This window comes from Rousettus aegyptiacus, unplaced genomic scaffold, assembly GCF_014176215.1.
Source record: "Rousettus aegyptiacus isolate mRouAeg1 unplaced genomic scaffold, mRouAeg1.p scaffold_m13_p_15, whole genome shotgun sequence".
Classification (NCBI taxonomy): Eukaryota; Metazoa; Chordata; class Mammalia; order Chiroptera; family Pteropodidae; genus Rousettus; species Rousettus aegyptiacus.
In genome coordinates this window covers 28,034,280-28,042,564 of record NW_023416290.1, presented here as the reverse complement: position 1 = coordinate 28,042,564, position 8,285 = coordinate 28,034,280, and the positions used below count along the sequence as shown (strand labels likewise).

At 37.0% G+C, this 8,285-nt stretch overlaps 1 pseudogene; it reads left to right on the top strand.

The window, feature by feature from the left end:
• The first annotated feature begins 6,983 nt into the window (after positions 1-6,983).
• LOC118612334 lies at positions 6,984-7,102 on the top strand (annotated as a pseudogene).
• Positions 7,103-8,285: the final 1,183 nt, after the last annotated feature.

Below are 8,285 nucleotides of genomic sequence, written 5' to 3'. Positions count from 1 at the left end.
GATGGAAGAATGAGGACCACCCCCAACATAAAAGCTTAAAAGAAAACATAAATATATAAGCTGTGACAATTTATACTAATTTTAGGAATATACTTTGCTGAAACAGGATGAAAAATACTTTATGTTCAAACAACTTCCTTCTATCCAGTTCTTAGCAGGCAATGAAATGTTTCTTTTACTGCAGCTTGATTATGATGCTGGAGTCATAAGGAAGGCTAGCATTTTGCTTTAAGAAAACTCCAGATATATTTGGTGGTATATCAAGTATATAGAGGTCAGTCTGGGACACAGTTTTAATCTGAAAGAGTAAGTAGAAAGTGCCTGTGAAAATATAAATATCATGTCCCTGCATAAAATCTAGACTCCTTAACACTTTCTACTCCTGATTCCCATTTAGTAGTCTAGTCTCAACATTTCCAGTTGTCTTCCCCACCACTCCCACACCCCCAGCTCAGAGCAGCTAAGAAGCAGCAAACTGGAAGAGGGAAGAGGAGGCTGCAAGTTGAAGTCACACTGATGGATGAATGAAAGATAGCTGACAACAGGGACATGACAGAAAATCTTAATCAGCAATGCAGGACTACTGTAGACTAGCTCAGAATTGTCAAGTTTTGTCTGCAAGTCCAGGGCAGACACAGTGGAGATTGCCTTTAGGCATGACACACAGTAAGGAGACATTGGAGAAAATGGCTCCAACTAGAAGGATATGAATCTCTAAAAGCTTTTCATGAATTTGCCAAGTCAAAGAGCTCCTTTTGGGGAGAAATCAGGGATAGGAAACTGGGCAAATGTTGCTTGGCTCAAGCCAAATGCTGAAAGACCAAGAGATGGTTTCCAAATTAGGTGGGCATGAATGTTAAGAAATGAAGGTGCAGTGAGGTTCATGTGAGTGGTTAGGCTGCTTCAGAAACTAAATTAGAAGAATTTAAGTTTTTGGTGGCTGATTTCTTTTTCTATAGCTTAAAAAAAAAAATCTGCCCTAGACCAGTACCTTTAAAATTGAGAAAAAAAGGGAGCATGATGGTCTTAGGGTACGTGATATATATAGTATATAATACCTTTTTATCTAAATACAGAAAGAAATGAAGCTTTAATTAAATAAAAATTGACAGCAGCATTTATGTGACACATAAGCAAATATACCTATGTTTGGCGATGTGCTCGTATCACGTACAAAATAAAAAAGTCTTTGGAAATGACAAATCCATAGAATAATATGGCTCTATCAAGCAGTCTGTATGAATTCTTTCAATTTCTCTCCTCAAATTTATCTTCATACTTATCCATATCCTTAGCTTCATTTCCCCTTTAACTCTTTTTGCCACGGAGAGATATCTTTCAATGGGAGGGATGACCTTCTTTCATTTCTGAAGGTGATTCCTACTCCTGCATTTGGGGTCCTGGTGCCATCAGGTAATATTGAATGCTTATTCTGAAAATCTGTTTTCTCTCCCTTACTCACATATTTAACCATTTAGCTCAACTTATAAATTGTTTCACAACTCTTCCATCTTAAGAAATAGTTCCTACTCTGCATCCTGAACCTGTAGAGGGAGGAGAGTGTTTAAGTGTCAGTCATAGATCATAGGGAATCTATGTCTTGAGACTGTGGCCTTCGCAAGCATTTCTGTCCTTCCTCCAGTGCTATGGCTCTTTCCCTACTTGCCCCATACCCCATTCCTAGGCTGCAGCTTTTTCATGAATTTCCTTGAATCCCAGTTTCTCCATGACTTATAGGCACCTCCCTCTGCCACTCACCACTGTGTAACAGGAAAGCTGGAGACAGTAAGGGAGGGAATTGCTTTTCCTTAGGTGAGATATGTTTTCATAATTATGGGCAGGTGGTCTTTCCCCCTGGGTAACAGGCCTTTGTTATGAAGATTGCTCTAGGTGGGTTTCACTATGGTTACTCTTCCCCACTTACTGCCAGGTTTAAGAGGGGGAGGGGATCTTTCTCAGATCCTCAATGTGAGAACTTGGTGGAGTTCTTGGAGGGAAAGCTCAGAAAAGACTCCTCCCTCCAGACTATGGCCCTCAGGAATTTCTCTGTTTTATAGAGTCTACATTGAGCCTCCAGCAATTTGTCAAAGTTGCTAAGTAAGTGTTCAGACCGGTTTACAGCTCCCGCAGCTTTTGCTTTAAAGAAACAGATCAAGGTTATTGTATCTCTTGGGATGTGCCAGTCTCTCTAGATTTCAGGGAGATTGTTCTGCTGCTTCACTTTCATGATAAGTTCAAGAAAAGGAACTTATTTTGTTTGTCCAGCTTTTTCTTGTTATAAGGATGAAAGTGATGACTTCCAAGATCTTTACATGTCAGAGCTAAGATTCAAGTCTTCCTCACTCCCAACCTTCAATGTCCACATCAAGTCCTATTACATCTGTTTCCAAATATCTCTTGAAACATCACAGCATTAGTCATAGCACTGTGATTTCTTGTCCAGATCATTGTAGTTGTCTGATCATACTCATCTCCAGGAACACACTCTTTCAATAAGTCCCTTAGCATCATCTTATGGCTGTCCTTACTAATTTCTTCTCATGGTCCCTCCAGCTTAGTATAGAATATAGTGTCCTATAGCCCTTGCTCTCCAGTCCCTTACAATCTAGTAGAAAAGACCAAAGGTTCAGGGTCTGGAGAAAAGGATGTGAATGCATTTTATAAGAACTTTGAAATTATTCATTTAATTTCTGTTGCATTAAATAACTAATCTTTTTAAATTGAGATGTGTTCACGGAAGTAAAAATACAGATCAAAGAGAAATAAAATTCAGGTAGAATAAATTTTAATATATGGTCTATTTATTGATACAAAATGGATGTTTCTTTGTGATCATGGCAACGTACCCATATTTAGTGCTTGTACAGAGGAAGGGACTGGATAAAAAAATGTTTTATTTTAGCCACAAATGCAATAAAGTTCTGAGGACTATGATGTGACACACATTCCGTCACAACATACATGAGACTGGACATGGGTAAGATGAGGGCCCTCACCACAAATAAGCATTTGACCTGTTTTCAACCTCAGGAGCTCTTAATTCACTTCCAAAGACCAAATGAAATGATAACTGTAATGTGTCAACAGTCTAGAATTTAGCTGGCCCTGGAGACATTGCATTAGTGTCCTATGGGTGAGGTCTAAATTAGATGGCAGTCAGGTATGTACACAGGAGCAGTCATTACTGTGGGCAAATGTGCACAGCTAATGGCTGGCAATGGAGATTGCTGCAGGGGGAATTTCTTGGTAAAAACGAGTTAAAATGAGACAATGGATTATCCATAAGGATGTTTTTCTATAGACTACACTTTTATTGGTGAAAGCAATCAAAGGGAAAAAATCAAGCTATTAAAAATGAAAGCTGCTATAATGTATTTATTTAATATCATCTATGTAGCATACAATTGTATGCATACAAATTAAGTTTTTCCTTTTAGTCTGAATAAACTAAAGGAAACACTGCTTTTATTTTTTCCCAAATAAATGTAGATGGGAAGTACATTAAGACAATGTAGGAATTTAATGTTCAGGGGTAGAGGGACTACTTGCAAAAGAGTTAAATCTTTATGCATGTAAGGCAAACTGCCCATGATCTCATTACATTGCATAGAGCTTGCAAACAATGTTCTCCAATCACAAAGAAAAATCAGTGCACAAGTGACCTGCAAATTAGCATCTCTGCAAACTCAGGCAGGTGCTGAAATTTATGAACACTTTACACACCCTTGAGGAAATACCCATTTTATGCCATTGATAGGCCAGATGTATTTTTCTCTGTAAAATGTGATGAGAATGTAATTAGAAGAAAATACACTGTGTATTCCAAAAACAAATAGACAATATTTTTAAAGACTCAGTGATAATTTAGAACAAGCAGCAATATCAAATTAGAGGAGTTGTATGGAAGTGTTATTATTGTGTGATTGGGTCTATGTGATTATGTTTGCGACAGTGTACTGATTTAGTTCTGTAGCCATAGAGCTGGATTGAAAATTACACATGTCCAAAAAAACTTTATCTCTAAATATGATTACTAATGTGATAAAATATCTTGCATTAGTGTGATTCCTTGAAAATACCAATATGGATTTGATGCCCCACCCTGCTCCCCCAAATTAAGTTTATGTGAAAGAAAAAAAAATGGCTTTGGGGGAATAATACAAGCATTTCTAATAGAACTTGCTAGAGCAATCACACAGACTGCTGTTATTCTCCTGCATCTGTGGATTTTACTGTAACAAAGTGATTATGCTTCAAATATTGAACTTATGGACTCAACTATTTTAGTGTCATATCATCAAAATACAGAAAAACCTGACACATCTAATTTGTAAGTAATCCTAAATTGTATAAAATTATATGTGTGTTTATGTGTATTTATAATGTTTAGGCATTTGGATGGATTGTGCGACATATGCATGGACAGCTATATACAGGAACATGAATAAAACATGCTCAAATGCATAAACAAGGCAAATATAAGCCCAAAGGATTATATATATGACTCATGAATTAGGATGAAAATTCATCTTTTAATCTCTTCTAAATTTGTAATACAATATTTTATATAAGACTGAATACTTTATAGGAAATATCTGGGAAAAAAAGCATAATTATAATCTGTGTAGCACGAGGATTTTAATCCTTAGTTTTATGTGAACCAAAAAGATGATTGAAATATTGTTAGAGTTTTTAAACACTTTGAAGAAGGACAATGAGAGGATGGCAATGGATTTACAGACAGGATTAACAAGGGTTGTTTTTGAATTGAAGACATTAGGAACCTTACAAAGCAGAATATTCTCATACGCAGATATAGGCATTATCTGGGACTATCGATGGGTTTTAAGAAACCAGTAACCTATAGATTTTCTCTGATATTTGTAAAAACTTTACAAATGTGAAGAATGTCTAGAGAAAAGGAAAGTTTGTGGGTGCACATTAAGGACTGAAATAAAACATAGGTCACTTTAAAAATATACCTGGATTTCTATGAATCTCTTATTGAGAGACAGGCTCATATGCCTTCGCTTTGAATCTAGGTGGGTCTATGCTTCAACCCATAAAACGTAGTGAGTGATACCATGTGACTGAGGCTCAGTGGTAGTGTTCACCCTGTTCTCTTGGCATGCTCACTCTAGGAGAAGCCAGCCTCCATGTAAAGAAATTCTATCACTCTGAGACTGCCATACTGGAGTGCCTATGTGTGGGAACTCTGGTTGACAAGCAGTTGAAACTTCAGATGGCAGTACCTTGAGTCTTCGCAGGCATGGAAGAGCAGAGATAAGCCATGCTTCCTTTTCCTTCTCCAAATCTCTGACCCACAGAATTGGAGGGAATTAATAAAATTGTTATTTCACACTGATCAAGTTTTGGGGGTGTTTGGTTTGCAGAAGCAATTGCTGAGACAAGTCAGTCTTTCCTAAACTTATCTTTCATAACTATTACTTGGAGAGCATGTTAAAACTAGATTCACACATTTTACCCAAGGACATTCTGACTTAATTGGTCTGGCCAGGGTTAGGGATAGAGAAATCTATTTTTAACAAATGGTATGGTATGTTAACTATAATAAAATGACTCCAAAGTGCCACATGATTTGTTTGCTTATTTTGATATATGAATTTTTCATGAAAAACATATTTCTTTGGTTACTTGGACTGGACTTACTGGTTCATATTTTTTCTTACTTTAAGATTGTAGAATACACCATTTAAGGGCCTATCTATTTTTCTAGTCCTACTTGTGAAAAAGCAGTGAACAAAACAAGACACTCTCATTAAGTACTAAATCAGAGTAAGAGAAGGAAGTCAGTGAGATTTGGCATTTGTTGAATAATTGATATTTGTTGAATAATAATAATAAAAAATAATGAGGTAATATTTATGAGGCACTTACTATGTGCCAGACTATGTACTAGAATATTTAAATAGGTGATCTTATTTAGTTATAACAGCAAATCTATCATAGAGTAAGATTATTATCCCTTTTTTACAGAAGTAAGAATGAGGCAGATTTGTGACTTTCCCAAAGTCATGTGGATTAGAAATGGTGGTGCCTGCATGCTGACCTAAGTAGCTGAACTTCAGAACTCAACTCTAAATGCATTAGTAAAGCTGTAAGAATTAACAGAGTTTGTCAATCTTGACCCCTTAACATATTCTCTATGCCTGAGGCACTCTTCTTGTCCTTCCTTGCTCAGCTAATTCTTCCTCATCCCACATTGCCCTTTCTTTGTGGGTGCCCAGGCATGACAGAGCCCCAAGCTGTACTCTCCCATAGCTCTCCTTCTGTATCTCCTCTTTTATAACTCATGCCAGAGTTGAAATTACTTGTTTAATGTCTGTCTTTACCTCTAGACAAAAGGTCCGTCGTATTCCTTCACCATGGCTTCCTAAGAGCCCATACAGTGGCAGCACATGACAGGGTCCCAGCACATTACTCTTGATTAATAAGCTTTATGTGACACAATGCATACTACATACCATGATGTGGTGTGTCATGACTCTAGTGCACGTAATGTTAGGTACTAAGGACTCAGAAATGAGGAAGCCAAACTCTCTATTTTCAGAATGCCCAATGGTTAATAGGAGAACACTAACAATGAAACAAACAAGTATAAATCTCTGAGTTGAGAAATTGTCAGGATGTGCAGCCAAGATAAGGGAATCTTTGAATTGTCTTTGTAGGATGAATGCTAGTTAGTTAGCTGGATGTGGGAGGGAGGGATTGGAAGGACAGTCTGAGCAGAGAGGACAGTTTGACTAAAAGTGCAAGGGCATGGAAGAACAAGCCCATTTGTGCAATGACAGATTGGTGATGCTGGGGCAAGGATATATGGAGCTATCACAGGAAATAAAATTTCCAACGGCAACAAGACAAATTATGAGGGGCTTCCTCAGGTTTGATTTTAAGTTTGAACTTTGTCCTTCAGAAAATGGGGAAGTCTTGGATATAACTCATCTAATAAAAATTTCGAATAGGTTTATGGCCATGCCACTCTGAACAAGCCTGATCCTGACTGATCTCGGAAGCTAAACAGGATCAGGCCTGGTTAGTACTTGGATGGGAGACCACCTAGGTAAACCAGGTGCTGTAGGTGTAAAAAATCAAAAAAAAAAAAAAAGGGATTGTAAGCTGACGAGATCCTTGCAGTACATGAGGTCAACCAATGGTTTCCTCGTCTGAAAAAAACATTTAGAATAGGTTCTTATTGAGTGGGTTGGGCGGTATGTGTGGAAACTTTGGAGGTCATGCTGACTGGACAGAACCACTGACATTTAGTAGGGGCACAGGAGTGATGCTAAGTGTCCTGCAATGCACAGAACAACCCCATATAAAATGCCAGTAGCACCTCTGTTGAGAAATACTGCATAATAACACTTGAAAAATAAAAACTTAGAAAAAATTCTCCCAAAGATTTACAGAGTTTAGGTATTGAATAATTTTATCATATTGATAAGGAGAAAAAAATATTTTCTCTTGATCCCTTTGAAATGCCAAACACAGGGAACAATTTGTTAAAGGGCTGATTCCGCAAAAAACTAAAATGGCAGTATTTTAAATTTTGGATCTGAATCCAGGATGTTTTAATCTTCTAGCTCTTAATAAAGTTTATTTATTTATTTATATGGTCATTTATTTAGTCAACAAATATTTTTTAAACACTTTTTAAGGGCAAAGCGCTGTTCTAGATTTAGGAAGTATAGCATGAACAAGAGAGGCAAGAGGGAGTTTACAATGCCAGAATTCCAAAGGGGGATAAAACATGAGAGAGATGATTCAATTACTTCTCTTGCAGCCAAGAATTATTTATGTGTGATCTCTGAAAATATAACTAGGGCCACATTTCTTCATAACTAGACAAGCTTATATCCCTCAGGGTGTATGCACAGTCTGTGCCTTGCAAAAGAGGTAGATACAGATTGTCATTAAAGCCGATTGCTAAGACATACCTAGGGCTGTTTGGGGACTAGGGAATTGAGAATTTATTTAAAATTGGGAGAACAGAAGAATTGACACTTATAGGAAATCTTGCCAGTTCAGTTATGTTAACTATCATAAATATTTCAGTAACATCAGTGGTTAAAGATTATCAACATTGACCTGATGACAAAACCTAAAGACTGCCAAGAATCTTTTTGAAAAAAACAATGGGTTTCACCTCTTTTCAGTTTACTTTTTCAAACATTTTTGTTGGAGTCAGGCAGGCAGGAAGAAGACATATATGTAGTCTACAAAGAGGGTATTAATTGTCATCATCATTATTATCATGATTATTTTAT